The sequence below is a fragment of the Ovis canadensis genome, chromosome 2, assembly GCF_042477335.2.
Source record: "Ovis canadensis isolate MfBH-ARS-UI-01 breed Bighorn chromosome 2, ARS-UI_OviCan_v2, whole genome shotgun sequence".
Lineage (NCBI taxonomy): Eukaryota > Metazoa > Chordata > Mammalia > Artiodactyla > Bovidae > Ovis > Ovis canadensis.
In genome coordinates this window covers 35,638,102-35,652,021 of record NC_091246.1, presented here as the reverse complement: position 1 = coordinate 35,652,021, position 13,920 = coordinate 35,638,102, and positions in this window count along the sequence as shown.

Here is a 13,920-nt window from a genome sequence, read left to right as displayed (position 1 = left end):
CAGTGAGACACAGTTCAGTTCAGTTCAGGCACTCAGTCAAGTCCAGCTCTTTGTGATCCCATGAACCACAGCACGCCAGGCCTCCCTGTCTATCACCAACTCCCAGAGTTTACCCAAACTCATGTCCATGGAGTCAGTGATGCCATCCAACCATCTCATCCTCCGTCGTCCCCTTCTCCTCCTGCCCTCAGTCTTTCCCAGCATCAGGGTCTTTTCAAATTAGTTAGCTCTTCACATCAGGTGGCCAAAGTATTGGAGTTTCAGCTTCAACATCAGTCCTTCCAATGAACACCCAGGACTGATCTCCTTTAGGATGGACTGTGTGGATCTACTTGCAGTCCAAGGGGCTCTCAAGAGTCTTCTCCAACACTGCAGTTCAAAAGCATCAATTCTTCGGCACTCAGCTTTCTTTATAGTCCAACTTTCACATCCATACATGACTACTGGAAAAACCGTAGCCTTGACCAGATGGACCTTTGTTGGCAAAGTAATGTCTCTGCTTTTTAATGTGCTGTTTAGGTTGGTCATAACTTTCCTTCCAAAGAGTAAGCGTCTTTTAATTTCATGGCTGCAGTCACCATCTGCAGTGATTTTGGAACCCCCCAAAATAAAGTCTTCCACTGTTTCCACACAACTTATTTTTAATATGAGATGATTGCATTATCAATAATGATGTGTTGTGGGTAATCAAAGCTCAGATTTCCTCTTGCTTGCTTAATAGAGAATAAAGTGATAAGGAGGACGTTGTTGAAACATGTGTACTTTAAGTTTTCTTTTGATGTGGATCATGTTTAGGGTCTTTAATAAATTTGTTACAGTGTTGTTACTGTTTTATATTTTTTGGTTTTTTGGCCAAGAGGCATACGGGATCTTAATTTCCTGACCAGGGATCAAACCCCCCTGTACACTGGAAGGTGAAGTCTTAACCACTGGACCAACTGGCAGGTCCCAAACCATATGCACTCTGAAACCAGCTAATCTTTTGTCCAGGAAATACTTAAATGGCAGGCCTGAGACTGCTCTCCTTACAAAGTGCTGCTTGCAAAGTGGGCCTTTGCCTGGCATCTGAGAACTTGGATTTTGAGAGGGTTTCTAGCCATTCCCCAAACTGATATGAATGGCTCACTCAGCTTAAATTGTTTGTGCAAACAATGTGTTTTAGGCTGAACACCTCTTTCCTTCTGGCACCCTGGGATTTGGGGGTCTGCTAGGCAGAATATGCCTCTATGACCAGCCCAAGTAAGACCCTGGCACTGAGTCTCTTGTGATGACCTTCCCTGGTAGGCCACATTTCAGAAGTGTTGTCACAACTCTTTGCTGGAAAAAATAAGAGTGTCCTGTGTGACTTAACTGGGAGAGGAGTTTTAGAATCTTGTGCCTATTTCTGCTAGACTTTTTCCCCATGCTTCTTTGGGGTGCAAAGTCTACAGATTTTTTGGTTTGTATCCCTTTACTATAAAAATGGGGAAGGAAATGGCAACCCACTCCTATATTCTTGCCTGGCAAATCCCATGGACTGAGGAACCTGGCAGGCTATTATTCATGGGGTTGCAATGAGTCGGACACAACTGAGCAACTAACCATCACCACCACCATCAGTATAATAAATCATGGCTATGAGTGTGACTATTTACTGAAACCTGTGGATCCTTCTGGTGAATCATCAAATAAGAGGGTGGTCTTTAGGGCCCCTGACACATCTTTATAGGCTTATTTTGATAGCTGCCTGCAGTTAAGGATACCATCCAGTTGGGACTAGGAGTAGACTGGGGGCAGAGTTTACTGTCAGACACAGAGTGTGAATGGTAGCCACAAGGTCCAAAGAGCTGAAGAGTTGTCAGAAGATGGAACAGATGCAATAAGACTTAGAACATGCGATCTGTGCATGGCCTTAGAAATTGTGTATCCACTCAACACAGCTCTTGTGGTCTTCCTCTGCCTGGCTATGCTGCCCTACCCACTTGGTATAGTGAACACCCGGCTGCTACAGGGACTGCCCAAGAGGTGGTTATGTTTTGCAGAGTGTGAGCAAGAGATACTTCTTCTCTCTCCCGCCCCACCTCCTCCCGCATGGAGTTAGCATCACTTATTGATGTAACTTCCCAGAGGGAGGAAAAGCAGAAGAGAGCACTTGGTGTGTCTACCAATCTCTGTTCTCCTCTCTCTAATGCCTGGCCCCCAGGGCAGACTTTTCTGTTGTAGCTCCTGTGCATGGCTTCCCCTCATTGGCTACAACCAACACTGCTGCTGTGGACACTCATCACTAAACTCTCTTCTGATTGGTTTGTGCCTGTGTGAAATATTCTAATACAATCCCTGACCCTATGGCATATCCCCATAATCATGCCACAAATGTTGTGGCTTTGCTGTCACAGGTGGCGAGATTGTCTTCTTTACATGTAGGAAATCTCTCTGAGCTGGGTGCTTCATACTCTGCTTTTGATTTATGAAAGCTGGGACATAAAGGGATTTGGAAAACCCTCTCTAGAGGAGATAGCCCAGCTTATGCAGCTATTATCTTTTTGCTTAATCCTAATTTGCGTACCAGAAGCTGCGTATTATTCTCTTTTTACTTCTGTAACAAATCCTAATTCTCCCCCTGGCAGATGGACACCTCAGGCCAGCCAGGCCAGAGGCTGTATGCTCAGGGAAGCAGAAAAGAAAAGTACCCTAATAGTTTTTAAAATATCCTGTTACATTGTACTGAGCTGAATTAAACATTGAATTGGATGCTGGTCGGATGAACGATACTCTTATCCACCTGGAAGGAAGGAAATGAATACTTACGAATGGTGATTAGCTTTAGAGTGGTGGTGTGTTCAGAGAGCCATGGAAACTCACAGGGCACAACTAACCATATCTGAGGGAGTAGAAAAATAGAAACATTAATATCAGCTAAAATATATGGGAAGCTTATATTATAGGCACTGTGCTAAGGACCTTAATTTATTTCTCCTCAATAAACTATGCTGTTGCTGCTGCTGCTAAGTTGCTTCAGTCGTGTCTGACTCTGTGTGACCCCATAGATGGCAGCCCACCAGGCTCCCCTGTCCCTGAGATTCTCCAGGCAAGAACACTGGAGTGGGTTGCCATTTCCTTCTCCAATGCATGAAAGTGAAAATTGAAAGTGAAATCATTCGGTTGTGTCCGACTCTTTGCGACCCCATGGACTGCAGCCTATCAGGCGCCTCCATCCATGGGATTTTCCAGGCAAGAGTACTGGAGGGGGTTGCCTTGCCTTATGGCTTACCTACAATTACTTTCCCATCTCCCTGATGAGGACCTCCCAGGCACAGAGGGGTTAAGGACCTGTTCAAGGTGGCCCAGCTGGCAGTGGTAGGACAATCAGGGCACAGCAATGTCCATCTAAGCCATTCTCTCTACTATCTCCATCAGGGAAGGTTTCACAGAGGATTTGGTGTCTGCTTATGCTACCTTTGGGATTCCCAGGTAACACTAGTGGTAAAGAACCCACCTGCCAATGCTGGAGATCAATGCTGGAGATGTAAGAGAGGTGGGTTCAATCCCTGGGTCAAGATCCCCTGGAGGAGGACATGAAACCCCCTGCAGTATTCTTGCTTGGAGAATCCCATGGACAGAGGAGCCTGGTGGACCACAGTCCATTGGGTCGCAAAGAATCAGACATGACTGAAGTGACTTAGTGCACACAATGATAGCTTTTCCTTTGAGAGACGTGGAACTAAGGCCCAAGGTCAAGGTATTTGTAGGTTTCTCTCTTGATTCCAGGTAACTTTCACAGTGACCTGACAGTGGGGTAGGCTGGAGATCTTCCACTGTGTGAAGGATCAGAGCCCAGATAGAAGACAGAGCAGGAGGTCATCTGGATCCCTATCCCACCCCCACTCTTACTGTCCAGTGGGAGGCTATGCACAGCTTTGGGCCCAGAGGGGCCAACCGGTAGGTCTCTGCCCCTGTGACTGAAAGGGTGGCAGGTAGAGCCTGGCAGGGGCACCTGCCGCTTTGAAAGTTTCTTTCCTGGGTCATTATCTTAATTTGGGTCCCCCGGAAGCATATCCTGATAAAGGAAATATAGGAGGGAAACAGAGAGGGCAGGGAAGGGAAGGCAGCCAGTAGATGGTATGTTTTCACATAAGTTGCCCCTGCGGGCAACTGGTGCCATGGGGAAATGCCACATACATGCTCAGGGAGCTGGGCTGTTTATAATTGTGGAGGGCTGCTCTGAGGGTGTTAATTCCATGGTACTTCCGGCCTGCTATTAGGTGGCAATGCATGTTCCAAAAGCCCATGAAAGCCCTAATGAAAATGAATGCAGGTGCTGGGGTTGGAAGCCAGGCCTCCGTATGGACAGTGACACAGGTGTGGGACCCGGGTGGGCATCTCTACAGTCATTGGTGGACTGGCTGAGGGACAGAGCTCCAAAACGTGTGTGGCCAGATGCTCTGCGGCATCTTAAGGGTGGTGACTTGAGTCTCGGGACAGCAGTGAAGATGGACTGGGAAGCCAAGAGCCTGGCTTAAGTGACACTCTGGGACCAGAGAAGAAGTCTGTGGCCACGTGGCTCTGCCAGCTCCCTGGGGCATTCTTTCCCCTGCTTGTACGACACACCCCTCCCTGCTCTGTCTGTCCTTCCCTGGCCAGGTCCCAGACTCTGACCGGCCCCTCCAGTGATTTCTACCCAGTCTCTGAGCACTCGGGGCTGGTCTTCCTGGAAACGAGTCTTGCCCTCTTTAAGGCTGGGCAGGAGTTCTGCTTACAAGAGCTTTACCATCTCAACTCTCAGTGTCATATTTCAGCCACAGGGCTGATGGCCTCTGTGGATAATTTAAATTCCTTCCCCTCCCAGTAGCTAAAGCATGGATAAGTTCAGTGGAGATTACTACTCCCTTGCATCAGCAAGCAGCTGTCAGCCTGAATAAGATAATGCCTTCCATGCTTCCTGAGTTCACTGGGAGACATGCATTGTACTGCTCTATTACTTATGTGATTGTTTGCAGTTTTTGTTTTCTAAATGCACACAAACGTGCATGTATAAAAGGCTGGAAGCATTTTCATCTGAACATTTTCTCTCCTTGGATACACATGAGTGCATACAAGGCAGAGCCAGGCAGACTGACAATGTGTCCCACCCCAACTTTGGGTTGAGGGAAAACGTTTAACTGAAAGCTCCTTTCATCCTCTTGGACACGTGTGTCTGTGTCTGAAAAGGAGTTCACACATGGAAGTCCTCTCTGATGCTGTCAGTATCTTAGCAAAGCAAATTCTAGCAAAGCAAATGGACTTGTGTTAAAGCTCGACTCTGAAAACAAAATGACTGATTTCAGAAACTAGGATAATGTGGTTGAAAGGAATTTTTGGTTTAGAAAAGTGTCATATTGAGCAATGTTCTAAATAGAACTGCAACGAGGATTACCCGGCTTCTGTGTGTTTCTGTGCAGCTTATACCCTGCAGTTCACATTGCACATAATATGAATGATGCCCCTAGAATTCAGTACACAACCTGAGCAACCACACACTGTGACCCAGAGGGACCAGTAAAAGACTACTTATGAAACTGAACACTTTGCTATAATGCTATGATGTTAACCAATTAAAACTAGAGGAAGTCAACTCTTGGCTATTTTTGTTTCAATCTTTCAAAAATTATTATTTTTATGTCAGCTGTTTTTAAAAATCTTATCCAGTATTTTTGCCTAGAAAAATCCCATGAACAGAGGAGCCTGGCAGGCTACAGCCCATGGGGTTACAAAGAGTCAGACACGACTGAGCGATTAACACACAGACAACCACACACACACATATACACATACATGGTTACCCATACATGTAACCCATTTAAAAACTCCTATCTAGCTTAAACCAAGTCTAATCTTTATCACTTAAATTTAATTTATTCAATGTTGTCTTTAAAATCTCTTTGATGCCTAATGAGCTTTTCTCTAAGCTCTGAATACTAAGTACTAATTATTTTCTCTTTAATGTAGAAAGTTGTCATTTTGTGTTTGCTATAAACCAGCAAGGACTAATAGAACATTCTGTGCTGATGGAAATGTCCTCTATCTATGCTGGTTCATAAGGCAGCCACAAGCCACACACAACTATTGATCATTTGAAATGTGGCTAATGCAATTGAGGAACTGAGTTTTAAATTCTATTTAATATTAATTAATTTAAATTTAAATAGCCATATATAGCTATTGGCTACTATATATGACAGTGCTACCCATGGTTTCTAATTCTATTAAAGTTATACTGGTCACAGCCCAAGGGGACCTTACTTAAGAGCAGTACGTGACTTGGGCAGTAAAGCGGCTTCATTTTTATGCATAATGTATTACTAAAAAGCTCTATATATGGAGAGAATTTTTTATATCAAATCATGTTTTCCTACTTAGTCTTATTATAATTTCAAGATGGCATTGCCTCTGAAAAATCTTTAATTTTAGCATAGACTGATACTTGAGAATATTAATAATTGCCTTAAGACACTTCTGATCTCTTTATCAACATCTTGCTTTTCTATGTCTGCTTTTCTCGGTTTACATTCATCCAAGAAAGGTTAATCAAATGAATTATCCAGTTGTGATGAGTACGGTTAGAAGTATCTCTCTGTGAAAACATGTCAGTGCTCTGGGTCTGGGAGCCCACGCCATGCCTTTGTGTTTGTTCTTGTATCAGTTGCATCGGCTGTGTTTTTGCAAGCAAGGCCAGAGGTGAAGGCTTGACGTTTTCATTTTTCTGTGCAGTAAAGCTAACACAACCATGTAAAGCAACTATACTCCGATAAGAATTAATTAATAAAAAGATGAATTCTTTGGGCCAAAGTTATGAGAAAAATAAATAATGCAGTAAAACAACAAAACAGCATGAAGCCTAGAGCAGCATTCCCTGAATTCAGTTCCTCTTAGAAAGTTGAGATGCTTAACAATAAAGAGGTCTATAATACAAAAACCATTGTGAAAAATTAAGTTAAAGACAGTCAACAGGTTTTTAAATACAGAAATCATCAGAGGCTTCAATTTATTCACATATTCTATGAATTTTCAAGGTCTCTTATACAACATTATTCCAAATGTATTCGACTGGGAAATTCTTTCATTACAGAACTGTGGAAAGACACAAGTGGTGCCAGAAAAAATTCAATAATATTTGAAAAACTAGAAGTCTTAATATATAAAATAAACTAAAATAATATAGAGTAAATAGAAAAACAAGGGATTATTAGCAGGAACTTACGTTGTTGAGGTCCTGCAAATGCCTGGCATGTGGGTATGTAAGACTCCACTACCTTTTCTATTCTTGCATCCCCTGAACAGCCTTACCTACCTATCAGTCCACAAAAATACCTGTAGTAACTACCTCTACCATAAAGACTATATTTAATATAAAATGTAAAATAAAGTATTTCAACCATTAAAAAAAAAAGGAAAAAATAGTTTTGTACTCTCAGTGAACACCTGCCCAAAACATAGACAGTGGGTTTTCCCTTCCCTTCCCTTCTCTTCTTGCCAGGACCTAGAGGTCAAAAACATTTGAGGATCAATACTGTGATTATGCCATGGGGATAATCCAATCCTAAGCTTGGGGATAGGGAGGATGGGTTAAAGTTAACTCAGCAATGCTGGTCAGGAGCTGGGCTGGCTGGCTGGCTGTAAGACTGTGGAGCAAAACCCAGTTTCTGGTTGTTTTTTTTTTTTTTCTGAAGTGTCTATAATCAATGCTCCAGGGAAGGCTACACAAACTACTGCAGAAACCTGAAGGAAGGAGAAAACTAAAAGTAGACACCATTTACAGGTCTTCATACTTTTCCCTCAGTGAACACTATGGCCTAATACTCTCATTCTGAGAAATGATGCTCAACCCCAAATAAAAAGCAACATACCTTAATAATAAAGATGGACAGTTTGTAACTTGCTCCCACCACACAATCCCACTTGATGGTCATGACAAAATCTTACTGAGAAGGCAGGGCAGGCAGGACAACATAGTGCCCAGCAGACACCATAGACTTCCTTCAAGTCTCCCAGCTAGTCATCTTTTATATAAGATCTTCAGGTTTCCTTTTATTCTGAAAACATGGAATGAATAATGTTCCCCCCTCCCCCATAATCTTAGTATTTTTTAAAATACCTTGTTTTAAATCTCAACTTTATACTCTTAAAACACTTCTAAATAGCTCACTTCTTTTTCCTTTAATATTTGGGTCTTCATTGTAAATGCTTTAGCAGGTGAATGGTGAGTGGCAGTACCTTTGGGGCACCATAAAGTTCCCCAAATATTTACATTTCTTGCTGCTTTCCAGGTGGCATTAAATAGACCTATTTTACAAAAAGCGCTCCCCCCACCATCTCATACTGCGGCACTTATTCACCTAAAATGTTCTCGGCATGCATGTGTTTGCACTGCTGCCACCAGAATCTGTCTGCTGCCTGGATGGATGGCATACTGAATATTTTAGGAAGAAAATTTACCTAAGAGTTAAAAACTCATGATTGTAAATATTCAGCAGGCACTTAATTTATTGTTTCAAAATAGCTTTTGTGATGCGGAGGACATGTTTTTCGGTCAGCGACTCAGTATTTATTTTAACATATTAAACAACCTCAGAAATATTCATTGCACGGAAACCTTTCTACATTTGAGTGGATTAAATTTACAAGCCCAAATTAATGCTATAAATTACATTTACATAATTCATTTTTCATTAAACAGTATTTATTTAGCCTGCATCTCTGCTAATATATATGTTTAAGGAAAAAAGCAGTACTGGTATTGTTGGCCACATAGTTAATTTAGCCTAAGTAGAATTTAGAAGGCATCTCAGTGTTCCTTTGTTACAGGGCTCTCCCCCAACCATCCAACATCTGAATTTTGCAATTAAACAGAAACGTGTGTGTGTGTGTGTGTGTGTGTGTGTGTGTGGATGTGTGTGGTCTGAGGCAGGAGAGAAGCCTGCTTAAACAGAAGCCAAGCCTCCCTTATATTTGCTTTTCAGAATGTTGCGTGATGTCCTTACCAATCACCCATTACATGTGTTTTGCTAATTTTGTGCAAAACTGAAAAGGAGGTAAGAGATGAACAAACTGGGTTGGAGGTCAGTTGGAAACTTTGAAGCCAGCAGCTCAGACCCAGATGGATTTAAAAGGACAAGGAAGGTAAAAAGAAACAAGAGAAGTGGGCTGACAATGCATGTGGGGTCCCAGAGAGCCTCCTATCTTTCCTTTGCATTTACATCTATTTTGACAGATGAGGGTGAGGGCCATCAGTGCATTTGCGGCTGCAATTTCAGGTTTTAGAATGTTTTGAACAATATGCCTCAAATCACGCCAATAATTGGAGGACCCTTCATTATTGAGTGTTAGGCCTCTAACGATGCTAGTGGCAGAGAGGAGCCACTGGCTTCACTCACTAGGCTTGGTTTTGTGTGGCTGGCACCGAAATGGGCATTGTTCGCCTCAATTTCCCCTCTCTTTTTTCCCAGTAGCCTATTAAACCTCTTTGTTAAGAGACCCAGCTGCTTGTTTTCTCTCAAGATAATGACTGAAAAATGTGCTTTAAAAAAATCATGGGGAAAATGATTTCTGGAAGGTCTGTCTCCTCTTTCTTTCTGCTGTCATCTTGGCTGATAATAACTTTCAATAATCCCAGGGTAATAAAAACTCATCTGAACACAGAGACCAAATATGGAGCTTCAATTACCACAGAAACAGAAGGGACCACTGCCCTTCTTCCTCTGCCTTTTGCCTCAGTGGGGATTCTTCTCTTCTCCCCTGATATTCTTTTTTCAAAAAAAAATTGAGGTATAATTTACATACAATAGAATGTGCGGATTTCAATTTGTATGGTTTGTTGAATTTTGACAAACGTATATTCCCATGTAGTTATCATCTCAACTGAGACAGAGAACATATCCATTACCCTAGAAAGTTTCTTTATTCCTTGTCCCAATCCATCCCCTCTCCAGAAAACAACTACTGTTTGGATTATTATCATTGTAGATTACTTTTGCCTTATTTTATACTTCATATAAGTGAAATCATGCAGTATGCATTCTATTGGGTATGACTCCTTTTCAGTTAGCCTGTTTTTTGAAATTTGGTAGTTTGCTCCTTTTTTATTGCTGAGATGTACTCCCTATGTAGGGATGTACTACAATTTATCTATTCTTTTGTTTGTGACATGCAGATTATTTCCAGTTTGGGGCTATTTTGGATAAAGCCACAATGAACATTTATGCATAAGATTTTATCTGGACATTTGCTCTCATTTCTCTGGAGTGAATATTTAAGTGTGCCATTGCTGCATTGTGTGGTAGGTATGAGTCTTAATTTGGATGACACTGCTATAGAATTCTCTGGAGTGGTTGTGCCTTTTCCTCTTTTGATGGGGAAAAAACAAAACAAAACATCAATACATCAAAAACTGAATTTGGCCTTTGGTGAATCAGACTGTGAGATTATAAACCAAACTAAAGGGTACTCTACCCTGTTCTTTGATTTACTTAAATTTGGGGGAGAACCTGGTTTTGTCAACAAGCAGATTCCAGGTATCAGAAATAATGGGAGTTGCTTGGCTAATTTTTTTTTTTTGCTTTGAGAAAAAATGTAGAATTTTCACGCACGTGTTCCCAGTAAATGATCCTTTGTGCTTGTTTCCCTGTAGGCTGTATGTTATGATAAATTGCCCTCTTAGGTGTGCAGGTGTTGTCGGGGGGTGTCTCAAAGAAGGCTGTATCTGCAGGCTCCATCCTGAAATGAAGACATCTTTCTGCAACATGAACTCAATAGACATCAGCCCCTCGATTCTAACAAATAGCCTCCATAAAAAATCAGAGAAATTGGAAAAATCCCAGCAAAATGATGGACCTCTTATGTTTTACAGGACAAAGACCAGGGCACCTTTGTAGGTGGCTAATGTTTTACTGGACAAATACTAGGACCTTTCTTTTTCCATATATAAGCTGCCCACATGCCTTACAAACAGCCATAACCCAACTGACATGGGCATTTTGCAACATGTTTGTCCTGATCAGTTTAATCCTGGATCCAAAGAAAATGCACTGACTTTCCTGCCTCCTTATGAATCCTAGAAAGGCAGGAAAGGAACTGAGATGGGAAGCTAGGTTTCCCTCCTGGGGGCAGACTTCCTAGCCAGCAAGAGCCCAGTTTAAATTTAGAGTCTTTGGTTTCAGTTTTGACAACATGCCAGGCTCTGTAGCTACTTCTGGCTTTGCAAATAGGTGCCTGGTTATTTTAAAACAGTCAAAAGTTAGTATTAATAGTTTAATAAGTTGAAATCCTCTTTCTCCATTCATCCCCCATTCTTATGTGAGTCACAATCCCAATTTGTGATGCACTTGTATATCAGATGATTCTGGCTAAATGAGTCCACTGAAATGAGAATATTTGAACCTGTATTTATTAACTTAATTTTTGAAAAGACTCTAACTTAACCATTAAAAAAGGAAAAACTTGATTAGAAAAAATGGGCAAAAGATATGAACAGACATCTCCCCAAAGAGGTTTGCAGATAGCAAAAAGCATATGAAAAGATGCTCAACATCATATATTACTAGAGAATTGTAAATTAAAATGGCATTGAGATACCAGTACACACCTTATGATAATGGTGAAAACCCAAAACGTTAATACCAAATGCTGGCAAAGATGTGGAGCAATAGGAACTCTTACTGCTGCTGGCAATTTAACAGTTTCTTTTGTGTAAAACTAAATATACTTTTCCCATAGAATCTATAATTGTACTCTATAGTATTTATCCAAATGAGTTGAAAATTTATGTCTACTCAGAAACCTGTACATGGATGCTTACAGCAGCTTTATTCATAACTGTCAAAACTCAGAAGCAATTTTTTCAAGATGTTCTTCAGGCATTAAGGGATGCATAAACTGTGGTACATCTATATAACAGAATATTATTCAATGCTAAAAAGAAATGAACTATCAAGCCTTGAAAAGTCATAGAGGAATCTTAAATGCATATTGCTAAGTGAAAGAAATCAGCCTGAAATGTCTATATAATATATGATTCCAACTGTATAACATTCTGGAAAATGCAAAACTGCGGTGACAATAAAAAGATCAGTAATTGCCAGGAGCTTGGGAGAGGGAGGGATGAATAGGTGGAGCACATTTTAGAATTTTAAGACATTCGGGGCAGTGAAACTATAGGCATACCCTGTTTTGTTGCACTTCACTTCACTGTGCTTTGTGGATACTGAGTTGTTGTTGTTGTTTTTCTACATATTGAAGGTTTGTGGTGACTCTGCCTCGAGCAAGTCTGTTGGTGTTATTTTTCCAACAGCAGTTGCTCATTTCATGTCTCTGTGTCACATCTTGGTAGGCCTCAGAATATCTCTAACTTTTTCATTATCATTATATTTGTTATAGTGATCTGTGATCAATGATCTTTGATGTTACTGTTACTGTTCTGGGGTACTGTGACCCACAACCTTATAAGGTGACAAACTTAATCAGTAAATGTAGTGTGTGCCCTGACTGCTCCACCAACTGGTCATTTGCCCTCTCTCTCACTCTCCTCTGGCCTCCCTACTCCCTGAGTTACAATAATATTGAAATTAGGCCAAGTAATAACCCTACAATGGCCTCTAAGTGTTCAAGTAGAAGGAAGAGTCGTACATCTTTCATTTTAAATCAAAAGCTAGAAATGATTTAGCTTAGTGAGGAAGGCATGTCTAGAGCCAAGATAGGCTGAAAGCTAGGGTTTTGGTGCCAACACTTACCAAGTTATGAATGCAAATGATAAGTTAAAAAAAAAACAGAACCAAAACATTGAATTGGACACTTTACATGGGTGAATTATATGTTATGTAAATTATGTCTCAATAAAACAAGAAGAAAAAACCCTAAAAACTTAAAAAGAAATCAAGAGAGCTCAATCCTGGACATGGTAAATTTGGAATGTTTACTAGGTATCCAAATGAAAATGTTGAATAGGTAGTTGGAGATGTAACTCAGGAATTCACAGGAAGGGTTCAACTGTAGTTACAAGTGTGGGAGTTATTAGCATATGTACACATATATAAGACTGGATAGTCTTCAGAGAGTGAAGATAGGTGAAAAAAAGAGAAGTCTAAAGACCGAGGCTTGATTAAAAAAGAAGATGGATGAGGTGGTATAAATCATTAGCTCAAATATATCAACTCTATGGGAAGATCAAATCACATGGAAAGTCCAAGGGAAGCAATAGCGGAAGCTTTGCTCTGAAGGCAGCAAACAAATGTACTCAGAAAAAAAAATTGAGGGAAATTCTTGTCAATAGACCTTGTGCCAACAGTTGCAAGAAATTTGGAAATTTTTTGTGGGAAGGAAAGTGATATAGATCAGAAACATGGACCTACAATACAGAAAGAAAGAGCATTAGAGAAGGAATAAATGAAGGTAAAGTAGCAGCTGTTATTTTTATTACTCTTAATTGATCTTGCAGGTAAAGTTTGTTCAAAATAATTATAGCAATAATATCTGGTCATTTTCATTTATGTATAAGTAAAATAAACGGCAGCAATGATACAAAGGACAGAGGAAAAATTACGAATATCTTGCTATTATTAGATACTTGTACTATCGGTGAAGTAGTATATTGTTATTTGAAAGTGGATATGGATGCAATGGCACCCCACTCCAGTACTCTTGCCTGGAAAATCCCATGGGTGGAGGAGTCTGGTAGGGTGCAGTCCATGGGGTCGCTAAGAGTCGGACACGGCTGAGTGACTTCACTTTCACTTTTCACTTTCATGCATTGGAGAAGGAAATGGCAACCCACTCCAGTGTTCTTGCATGGAGAATCCCAGGGATGGGGGAGCCTGGTGGGTTGCCATCTATGGGGTCGCACAGATCGGACACGACTGAAGTGACTTAGCAGCAGCAGCATGGATGCAAACTCTAGGATAACTACTGAAAAAA